We start from the raw sequence: 11,822 nt of genomic DNA, 5'->3' as shown, positions 1-11,822 counted from the left end.
CAAAGAGAAAAGACAACTGCCCGCTCTACTACCAGCAGATGGTCCGCATGCGGTTAAAGACTCCATTTGTGGGGTAGGAGACCCTTGGTAGTTCACATTTCAATAAACCATAAACTTTTACATGCATATTAAACACCAGAGGGCTTGCAATCATTTATTATCTATATCTATTGAACTTGCATCTATGCCATCAAAAACCAAAGTGCAAGACAAAAAGCTGTTTTATTAAAAACTTCACATTTTAATCAGATCAACATCTCTAATGTCCCCAGGAGTGTTGCAACATGGAAAATAAGATTTTGTAGTCCCATTTGGGCTCACTGGATGTTCCGTTTTACAACCACAGTTTTTCACCCCCATACAAACCTCACATCTTTTTTGCTAAACAGAGTTAGCAGGGAAAAAATTGTAAAGCAATGGTTCTCAACCTTGACTTCACTGGAATCATCTGGAAAGTTTTAAGAATCCCAATGCTTAGGCCACATCCAGACCAATTACAGTGGAATCTTTGAGGGTGGGACCAGGGCATCATATTCTTTTAAAACTTCTCATGTGAACGTGAGCCCAGGCTGAGGCCCCTGCTGCAAACCTTTTCTGTGCCTCCTTTGTTCTTCGTTGGGTTCCCCCACTTTCAAATCTGTCTGGGAAACTCCCCGAACTCTAAAATAATGTTTTACTCTGCATAAACTATTGCACAGTAACACGAACTCTTAATGTTTTCTTTAAAGGAAAATGATCTACAAGGAGGGAAAAATGTTTTAAATGGAACACCTAATTTCCAATATCATCACAGGGCCAATATCAGAGAGGTTGTGTTGTGGATTTTATCTCTTTCTTCAACCTCAAAGCACTTTATAAAAGAAGCAGTTTGTTCTGACTCTTTCAAGAAAACTCAGTTGCTGTGGATATACAGGGGGTACGAACAAGAGCAGCATTTTAAAGTATGTGGGCCATAGGCCATTGCGTCAGTCACCTGGGCTCCAAATCCAGATACTTGAATGTCTCATATAGGGGCCTGTTAATTTGCATTCTCATAAGCTCCCCAGTAATGCTTATGTAAGCACATTTTGAAAACCATGGAACTAGCATGTTAAATCTCTGACAGCAGTGCCATCTATATAATATTAGTGATATGGTCTGCCTGTGTCCCCACTCAAATCACATCTTGAACTGTAGTTCCCATAATCCCCATGTGTCATGGTAGGGACCCAGTGCGAGGTAATTGAATCATGGGGGTGTTACTTCATATGCTGTTCTTGTGATAATGAGTGAATTCTTACAAGATCTGATGGTTTTATAAGAGGCTTTCTCTCCTACCCTTTGCTCTGCACTTCTCCTTCCTGCCACCATGTGAAGAAGGATGTATTTCCTTTCTCTTCTGCCATGATTGTAAATTTCCTGAGGCCTCCCCAGCCATGCTGAACTGAGTCAATTGAGCCGCTTTCCTTTACAAATTACCCAGTCTCAGGTGTGTTTTTATTAGCAGTGTTAGAACAGACCAACATAATCAGTTTATACAAAATAAAAGAAAATTAAAGTGGAGGAAATATTGAGTCCTATGCTAATACAATTAGCAGGTGGGAATAAATTTTTATAAAGAGTTAAAATACAACAGAAATACCTATTGTCCCTGAAGCTATTGGGTTTCACTGATGATAAATGTGTTTGACTGTGTTTTTTGGTGGATAAATAAAAGGGTCTTCCAGGGGATTTGCATAATCAAATTCCATGTGCTAAAATTTCATGCTTCTATGTAAAAAAATCTATGTTTAGCCAGGCATGATGACTCACACCTGTAATTTCAGAGCCCTGGGAGGCCAAGATGAGAGGATCACTTTCAGTCCAAGAGTTTGAGACCAACTGGGTAACACAGTTAAACCCCATCTCTACTAAAAAATGTAAAAAATCAGCCAGGCACAGTGGCACATGCCTGTAGACCCAGCTACTCAGGAGGCTGAGGCAGGAGGATTGCTGAAGTCTAGCAGCTTCAAATTGCAGTGAGCTATGATCCTATGATTGTGCCACTGCACACCAGCCTGGGTGACAGTAAGATACTTTGTCTTAAAAAAAAAATCTGCATTTTGATACAGCCTTGGCCACTTTCTAGGTGACCTTGGACAAATTACCCAATCCCTCTGATTATCACTGTCAAATGGGGACCCCAGTGCCTCACAGACTATGTAAAACTGTAATAAGATTATTTATGTGCCTTATAATCTGTGATACACTGTGCAAGTACTGGCTACCACTAAATTTCCCACTATCCAGACCCACATCGTCATGCTGGACAGAGCTCAGAAAAGATCTAGTCTTGCTGAGATACATATCAAACAGTTTAGTGGCTGGTCTGGGACAGCAATCCAGGACGACTGGCTGTAAGCAGTCTTTTTTTCCACCCTCCCCCAACATCTAAATTGAGATGTTTAGCTCAAATGTGTATCATATTGAGTAAGGAACTCAGAGCAATGATTCGAATATTTTATGTGACAGAGAAAAGTAAAATTTAAGTATTTTAAATCTTTCCTTTCTCATGTCTTCTAAAGAGAAGGGACACTTTTTCAAGTTAGGTATCAGACGTTTGTTCTGCTAAAGAAAGAGGTAAGCGGTAGAGACTGTGAAGAGCTGAGAAGGCCAAATCGTGCTACAGGAGAGAAGGCTAAGAGCAAAAGCCAAGATGAGAGATAAGGGGAACTAAGCAAAAGAGGGCAAGGAGGATGAGGAGAGAGGAGAGGCAGGTGGAGGCAGGGGAAGGTGTGGGCACTGCTTGAGGAAGTGTAATTCCTGGAGGGAGAGAGATGCTCAGGGAGGATTATTAGAGAATTTTGCTTTCCAAAGATGCACAACACAATCTCTTTCTTCTCCCTCCAAGGCACCTTTAGGGATGATCTACATTGCTTTTAAGTGCTTTTAGTGTCCAATTTGGGTTTACTTGTATGTTTGATTTTTAGAATGCATTGGTGTATTAAATTTAGCATGAGGAAAGAGTAAAAATTTAAGATAGTTACATCTATTTAGGTAAATATTTTACCACCACTTTTCTCTTTGGGATTTAAAAAAATTATAGAAGTGAAACAAACCACCATTCAAGACAAAATAAACATAAATTCACACACAGTAAAGGCTTGTTAAGTGGGTCAGGCCTTGTCTTTATTTCTGAAGTTCCCTCCCCAGGATAAGGAGACAACCCTAGGCTAGACCCTAAGAGCAAACAGTCTTGCAATTCCTTTAAATCTGTGGTTCCAGCATGAGGCATTCTGAGACTTTCAGTGCTCATTCAGGGTCACAATGTTCTATAACTGTTCCCTTCTCACTGCCTCTCTGCCTCATGACCATCTATATGCTGATTGTTTTTGCATCACTGCTATGGTTTGAAAAATAGTGTCCCTTCCAAAATTTATATTGAAACTTAATTCCTGTTGTGGCAATATTAAGAGGTAAGCCCTGTTTTAATCTGTTCTCATGCCTCTATAAAGAACTAGCTGAGACTGGGTTATTCATAAAGAAAAGAGGTTTAGTTGACTCAGTTCTACAAGTGCACAGGAGGCAGAGCCAGGGAAGCCTCAGGAAACTTACAATCATAGCAGAAGGGTGGAGGGGAGGCAAGCACATATTCACATCACAGCAGGAGAGAGAGAGAAGGAGGAGTAGCTACATATTATTGAATAACCAGATCTCATGAAAACTCACTCACTATTATGAGAACAGCAAGGAGGATATCCACCTCCATGAGCCAATCACCTCTACCAGGTCCTTTACCCCAACATTAAGGATTACCCCAACAATTCAACATGAGATTTGGGTGGGACACAGAGCCAAACCATATTTGGGAAGTGACTAAATTGTGAGGGCTCTGCTCTCATGAATGGGTTAAAGCCCTTATAGAAGAGGCTTCAGATAGAATGTGCCCCTTTCTTGCCCTCTGCCTTCTTCCATGTGAGGATGCAACAAGAAGGCCTTCACCGTACATCAAATGTTTACACCTTGATCCTGAACTTCCCAGCCTCCAGCACTGTGAGAACTGATTTTCTCTTCTTTATAAATTACCTAGTTTCAAGTATTTTGTTATAGCAGCACAAATGAACTAAGACAGAAATTGGTACCAAGGAAGTAGGGTGTTGCTTTAACAAATACCTGAAAATGCAGAAGCAGTTTTGGAACTTGGTAATGGGTAGAGGCTAGAATGGTTTTAAAGTAAACACCAGAAGAAACCTATATTACCACTAATGGAGCATTCAGGGCGATTCTGGTGAGGGCTCAGAAGAAGAGAGCTATGGAGCGAGCCTCAACGACAGAGATTATCTAAGATGGGAACAGAAATGTTGGCAGAAATGTAGAAAGTAAAGCCATTCTTATGAAGTCTTAGACAAAAATGAGGAATATCTTACTGAAAGCCGGAGGGAAGGACATCCTTATTACAAAGTGACAAAGAATTTGGTTAAATTGTGTCCATGTCCTACCGCTTTATGAAAGGCAGAATTTAAGAGCTATGAACTAGGATATTTGACAGAAGTAATCTCTAAGCAGAGTGTTCAGGGCGCTGCGTGACTTCTCTTAACTGCTTATAGTAAAATGTGAGAAGAGAAAAACAAGTTAAAGATGGAATTTATAATAAAAAGGAAAAGTGAATGTAAACATTTTGGAAAATTCCCAGCTTGGCCATGTAAAGAATAAAAAAAGAGAAAACCAAGGGTGTGGCCAAGTGACCTTTTGATGAGGAGATTAGTGTGACTAGAAGGAAGCCAGATGTTATTCATTAAGAAAATCGGAAAATGACCGCAAAGGCATTTCAGAAATTATTAATGCTGCCACTCTCATCACAGGCCCACGGCACCAGGACCTTAAAGACAGGACCCTTTCAAGGGAGGAAGGGACCCAGGGCTTCCTCAAGTCTCTTCTTCCTGCATTCCAGTGCGGCACTCCTCTGCTCACTCCCCGCATCCTCTCACACCACTGCTGTGGCTCAAGTGACAGCACAGGCTGTTCCCCTGGTGAGCACATCTGCAAAACCTGGCAGTATCCACATGGTGCTGACTGTGCAGGTACTCAGAGTGCATGCGCTGTGCAGGCATGGCTACCTCCACCTAGATTTCATAGGATGCTTCAGAGTTTCAAGGCCCTGGCAGAGAATTGCCACAGGGTCAGAGGCATGTGAACCAGAACAACTTCATCTTGAATAGGAGCTGGAGGGATAAACTGAGACTGAGATCTACTGGGCTGCATTCCCAGATAGTAAGTCATTCCAAGTCACAGAATGACATAGGAAGTAAGCACAAGATACAGGTCATAAAGACCAAACTGTGATAAAACAGTTTGCAGTAAAGAAGCTGGCTAAAATTCACAAACCCAAGATGGCACGACAGTGACGTCTGCTTGTCCTCACTGCTACACTCCCACCAGTGCCTTGACAGTTTCCAAATGCCATGGCAGTGAGGCCTCACAAGGGCAATGTCTCATGACATTGTATGGGACAGGGCTACTCCTGAGACACTAGAACTATCAGGCAATTCCTCTCTGAGGAAAGCCACAGACACTGAGTGCCAGCCCATGAGAGCTGCAGTCTGGGCTGTACCCAGTAATGCCATGGAGGTGGGGTCCCTGAAGCCTTGAAGACCCAAACTTCACCCTAGCTTGTCTGGAAGGTGTGATATGGAGTCAATGAAGATTGTCCTCAAGCTTCCAAATTTAATATTGTGTGCCTTGTTGGATTTTGGACTTACCTGGGAGCCATTACTCCTTTCTTTCTGCATATTTCTCCCTTTTGGAATGGGAATGTCTATCCTATACCTATCCCATCATTGTATTTTGGAAGCACATATTGTGGGATTTCACAGGCTCACTGCTGGGGAGTAATTTGCTTCAGGATGAAGAGTACCTTGAATCTCACCCATATCTGATTTAGATGAGACTCTAGAGTTTACAGATTTGAGTTGATGCTGGAAACAGTTAAGACTTTGTGGGCTATTTGAATGGAATGAATGGACTTTGTAGGTAAGAAGGCTATGGATTTTTGGGGGGCCAGGGGTGGAATGCTATAGCTCGAATGATGACATCACGGGCAAAATTTATATTCAAACTTAATCCCCATTGTGATGGTATTTAGAGGTAGGGCCTTTGGGAAGTAATTAAATCATAAAGACTCTACGATCATGAATAGATTAATGCCCTTATAAAGAGGCTTTAGAGAGAATGTGCCCTTTTCCTGCCCTCTGTTTTTTGCCATGTGAGTGAGGATGCTGCAAGAGGGCCCTCACCAGACACCTAATGTCAGCACCTTGATCATGGCCTCCTCTGACTCCAGAAATGCAAAAACTTAATTTCTATTCTCTATAAATTACCAGTCTCATAATTTTGTTATAGCAGCAAAGGCAAACTATAATAATCAGTCCATTTTTAATCAGTATCATAGTACACTTTCGTCCGTACCCAGTCTCTTCGGTTCCTGATCCTTGACCCAGTCTCCCATTTATAATATATAGTCTGTACCAGTATCTCAAACTTGATTCCTCACCTTCATCCCAAGGACTGACTTCTGGCTTTCACTCTTCTCTATGGCTCCTGTGTGCCTCTTTGACTTCCTTGCTCTCAGATGTTTCTGGCAACACTTTCCACCATTCCAACTCCCCACCAGGCCTTTGTTCCAAGACCAAGACCCAGAAGTTAGCTTACAGCTCTTGTTATTCTCACTCCTCCTCCAAAAGCACCAAGGAAAAGATCAATGTCCCCTTGTAAACAAGGCTACAGGCTATTGTATTCCCTATCCATACTTTAATATCTCAAGGACTAGACGTGTCTGTTAAATGTAGGCATCTATGCACATGACTGATATAACCATTATCTGTTGTAGTCCTGAGGCAGTAATGAGTAAACACACATACACCCCCCCAGAAAACTACTCCTGCACCTCTACACTTAAGTATGTGTGTGAATTCGTGCTAGTGCACAACTCGATCTAGACCTCTACATTTGGTATTTATTAATTTTTAAGAGATTTTAATTAGGAAACAACACATGTGTTCTATGCTATTTTCATTTGTTGATAAATTCTTTAATTCTTAACCAATTCTACTCAAGCTTAGCAAAGAAGAAGGAGGATGCATTTTGTATTCTTAAAACTCCATCTGTTTTCTCATGCTTCGAAATAGAAAAGAAAAAGAAGAGGAAAGCCTCGCGTCGATTACACCATTTTTCCCATGAGACGATCTTGTAGGTCACATGCTTTTCACCATTATTTCCAAGTTGCCTTCTGAGGGCACAAACGTAATGCAATTGGGCTCCAAAGCTAATCTGAGCAAAACTATTTATAGTCTGAATAAAATATATTTATAGACTTAAGTAGCGTCAAAATCAACAGCAAAACAGCCGTATTTTTGTAAGAAATAAGAAGTGAGACTACAGAGCTGTATCATGGATGCTCTTTACTACCTTTTAAAATCAGCACATTTTCACCATTAGCACAGCTACGTCCTTTTCTTAGACACCCAGCCCCACATTTCAGCTTTGCCCCTTCACTAGGGAACACATGAGGGGGATGCAGAAGAGAGATAATTGCAAAAACATGGCACTTTATGCTTCAGTTGCCAGCTTTTCCCACCCCAAATAATACACTGGAATTTCGAGTCATGTGTAATCCTTTGTGAAGAAAGCATAGAATTATTTTGAAGGAAAATGAATAAAGAAAAAGTGATTTGTTTGAAGGGAGAAGAAAGCTACTTTTTCCTGTTGTCAGGATTATCAAACTTTTGGTTTTTAACTGCTTTTATCACCATATGAGATAAAGAGAATTCAGAGTGAATTCATTCAAGTCAAGTGACCTTATTTTGTGGAAGATGGATATTAATATTTCATTTTTGTGTCTCTGTCACTCACTCTGCCAGGTGTGGCCAGGCAAGGTTGCTGAAACCCACTCATCCCCACTCTGGTCTCGTTTCCCCTCCTTGGATAACAGTCACAGCAGCCACATACCAATGTGCTGAGAGTCACATTTTCCATCAGCAGCATTTTGCTATTTGGAAAGTCCTCAAGCAATTGTGCCAGCTGCCTTGGAGTTGCCTGCAATATGGCTAATGTGTTTCTCACAGAGGGTCTGGGAAGCTTTGTTAGTCTCAGGGGCATTCATTAAATGTTTTCAACAAAGGCAAGTTACCTTTGTCTGTCAGATCTGTTTCTGAACATGATCTCGAGTTACTCTGCATTTCAGGATGGCGCAGTAATTCTGTGATGATAAATGAGAATTGGATCCGGAAACGAAGCACCAGTTGTTCCTACCTCTGTCTTTTTCTTCAGAAGGAGCTCTGTGTTGTGTAATTCAGTTTTCATATGTGGCTCTTCTGGCACCTGTTTTTACATTAGGATATAGGGTACACAGAAATTTATTGCTTGTGTGGAAATTTCTTATGTTCACAAGTTGATTGCTGCTCAATCTGTGGCTCAATGGATGAATTTGAAGTGTTAAAATAGTTAAAAACATTTCTAAACATTTAGTTTTATTGTTTTGTTTCATTAGTTCAATGTTTACAACAATAAATGGTTTTTAAAACATCTCTGAAAAGTCCAGTGGAAAACAGAAAGTATGGAGGAGGAAGCAACCCTTTCTAGCAGAGGGTGGATGCAGGCGCTCAACCCCCACATTCTTTTCCTTGGTTCCATTCGTCAGTGCTCTGCAGAAGTGCCCCCTAGAGAAAAGTTTCTCTGCGCATGTCTTGGTGGCAGTGTGGAGGCTCAGCTAAAGTGCACCGAATCTTCAAGGTCCTGAGTAAGATAATGAGACTCTCTTGATTGAATCTCTTCTTGGCTAAAAATTTATTCTCCAGGAAGAATCTAAACATTGGGAAAACAAATTGATTAATAGCAGACAATGAAAGCTTCCTCCAGGTCGGCATTTAGTTACTGAAATCAGTCCCCAAGCCATCCTGAAGACTCTGGAAGGGATGAACCAGGGGACTGATTCAAGTTTCTATCATTTTTGGCATGATCTCCCACAAACCTATCAAGGAATTTCTCTTTAATCAAATGTTCACATAAAAGATAACAAATTTAAAAACCTCAAAGAAAATCAACAGGGAAAATTTTACAAAGAATTATCAAGAATGTTTGGTGTATTATTGGTGAGTGAGATGCATGATCTGTGTAGGGAGTAGGACTTACCATAGAGAATCTATTAATCAGTTCCATTTGGTCAACAGCTATGACTGCTCAAAATGCTGAGGTACCATCCCAACCACCTGCAACAAAGCCTGAGGCCAAGAGGTGGCCAGATTGCCTAAGTGTGAAGTGACTTCAATATAGGAGGTACATTGCATTGTATCTGGGACAGTGGAATGTAGAGAAGACCTCTATTAGAGATGCCCTCTATCTTTCCTAATTCAGCGGTGATTTTCTCAATTAGATAACTGGTTTTCCTCTGCTGATGTTTGCAAGTTTTAAGCAATTAGTCTCAATATTTGCATGAACCTTTATTACCTTAGAGGAAGGTGATCTTGTTGCTAGCTGGAAAAAAAAAATATGTCTTTGAAATTGTTTTCTGGTCCTTTTCCACTTGTTTCCCTAGGCACTGACTGAAGACAAAAGAAACTTCTCCAGTGGATGAAGTTTGTCCACTGTCATCCACAGCAATGATGTCCTTGCTTCCCAAAGCATACACATTCTTTGCTGGTGAGTGAAAGACTGGGTTGTGGGTTCCTTTCCTCCCACCTCATATGAAGACACATTCCTTCTGTTCTCTAAATAACCTTGAAACAGGGTAAGCTTTCCAGAGCTCATTTATAGAAATCCTCAGTTTATGCAAATGCAGTATCATGCAAAAGAATTAAAAAGGAGAACCAGAATTTAGAAATAGTAGTACAAGGGAAGAGCTCAGTGAGGACCACCCTGGAGATGGAGAAAAGATCCAAAGTCTGTTTCCAATTATGAGCTTCTTGGAGGAGAAGAATATTTAAAGTAGTTCAAAATCAGGTGAGGATGGAGAGGTCATCTGTGTTGAAGAGGGGCAGGGCAGCCTGGCTTGTGGTGAGTTGTAAACCTTGATTATAACTAAAATGAGATAAGTTTGTATGCAAACAAAGAGCAATGTGCCTTTGGGTATAGTGACTACAGCTGGGCAGACAGAATAGGAAAATAGAAAAAGGCTTCACTTAGAATGAAGGAGAGGGTCAGAGCAGTGTTATTAAAACATTTCCAGTGGGAAATTCTGGCTTTGTGAGCTCTACCAGGTTGTAGTTACTTTGGGTGATTCATTTCAACTCTGGTGGTCATAGCTTAGTTATGTTTAAGTGGTGGTATTAGCCAGTGTAGCCAGTGATTCTCAAACTTTTTTGATCTAAGGATGGCTTGACACTTTTTTTTTTTTTTTGAGACTCAGTCTCACTCTATCACCCAGGCTGGAGTGCAATGGCATGGTTTTGGCTCACCGCAACTTCTGCCTCCCTGGTTCAAGCAGTTCTTCTGCCCCAGCCTCCTGAGTACCAGGGATTACAGGCACCTGCCACCATGCCTGGCTAATTTTTGTTTTTTTTTTTGTATTTTTAATAGATACTAGGTTTCATCATGTTGGCCAGGCTGGTCTCAAACTCCTGACCTCAGATGATCCACCTGCCCTGGCCTCCCAAGTGCTGGGATTACAGTTGTGAGCCACCGCGCCCAGCTGGCTTCACACTCATAAAAAAACTGTTGAGATGCCAAATAGTTTTAGTTTATGTGGAATCTATGTGTTGATAATTATCGTATTAGAAATTAAAATGATAAATTTAAATTAAAATATTCACTAGTTTATTTATAATAACAGTTATAAGCTCTTTTCATATTAACATAAAGTATATTTATGAAAATTAACTATATTTTCCAGAACAAAAAACAGTTTGGTGAAAAGAGTAATGTTGTTTTGCATTTTTGCAAATCTCTCTAATGCAGCTAGATTCTCATATCTGCTTCTGTAGACTGCGTGTTACAATATCACACATCTTGTAGTCTCTGAAAAACTCCACTGTATACATATGAGATAAAGAATGCCTAAGTGAAATAATAACTAAGTATTATGAAAATAGTTTGGACTTGCAGACTCCTAGAAAAGGTCTTGGGAATGGGAAAGCTTATGTTTACATTCCCAAGGTGTAATAATATCACTCTTTGTTTTGTGCGTGTAAGATACTCACAAAGTCTTTGTCCATTACTCACCTCTTCCTTTATCTGTGATCTTCAGATCCTTGGCAAAGGTGGAGATATCTTAGAGCCCTAAACTTCCCCCTCTATCCTCCTTCATTCTTTAAATAATGCAGTGGAATCTTCTCAGGACACTTCAGGCAACTCTGTGCCTCAATATCACCTGGTACCACCCTATACCTTTCTTATTCTGGAAGCTAGCTCCCCAGAACAGACAGGGAGAAGAGATAACTCTGACCTGACTTCTGCAATGCCCCTGAGCTGAGGGCATTATTTCATCACTTTACCCTGTCCCTGATGAACAAGCATGGGCTTTTGAATCAGACAGAATGGGACTGAATTCCAATTACATGATCTCTGTGATGGTGGGTGCCTGTAATCCCTGCTACTCAGGAGGCTGAGGCAGGAGAATCTCTTGAACCCAGGAGGCAGAGGTTGCAGCGAGCAGAGACTGCACAATTGCACATCAGCCTGGGCAACAGAGTGAGAATCATTCTCAAAAACAAAACAACAAAACAAAACAAAACCTGATGTCCAAAACTAAAACTTTTAAATAGTTCAGGAAACAACCTAGTGAGAGAAGTGGCATTGTTTTACATTTTTAAAAATCGATTTAATTAAGGTTTTTAATGGGAATCAGATGGATTCTGAATTTTACATTCAATCTG

At 40.7% G+C, this 11,822-nt stretch overlaps 1 long non-coding RNA gene across 1 annotated transcript; it reads right to left on the bottom strand.

The window, feature by feature from the left end:
* Nucleotides 1-8,462: 8,462 nt before the first annotated feature.
* On the bottom strand, nucleotides 8,463-11,595 carry LOC116530520. Its single transcript, XR_004260044.1, has 2 exons — nucleotides 11,170-11,595; nucleotides 8,463-8,748 (listed from the first exon to the last, which is right to left on the bottom strand). It is a non-coding gene; the product is annotated as an uncharacterized LOC116530520 (long non-coding RNA).
* Between the last annotated feature and the right edge of the window lie 227 nt (nucleotides 11,596-11,822).

Source organism: Sapajus apella, unplaced genomic scaffold (genome assembly GCF_009761245.1).
Source record: "Sapajus apella isolate SASKATOON/1434 unplaced genomic scaffold, GSC_monkey_1.0 scaffold67, whole genome shotgun sequence".
Lineage (NCBI taxonomy): Eukaryota > Metazoa > Chordata > Mammalia > Primates > Cebidae > Sapajus > Sapajus apella.
The sequence above is the reverse complement of the archived record's forward strand: the minus strand, read 5'-3'. Positions and strand labels throughout refer to the sequence as shown.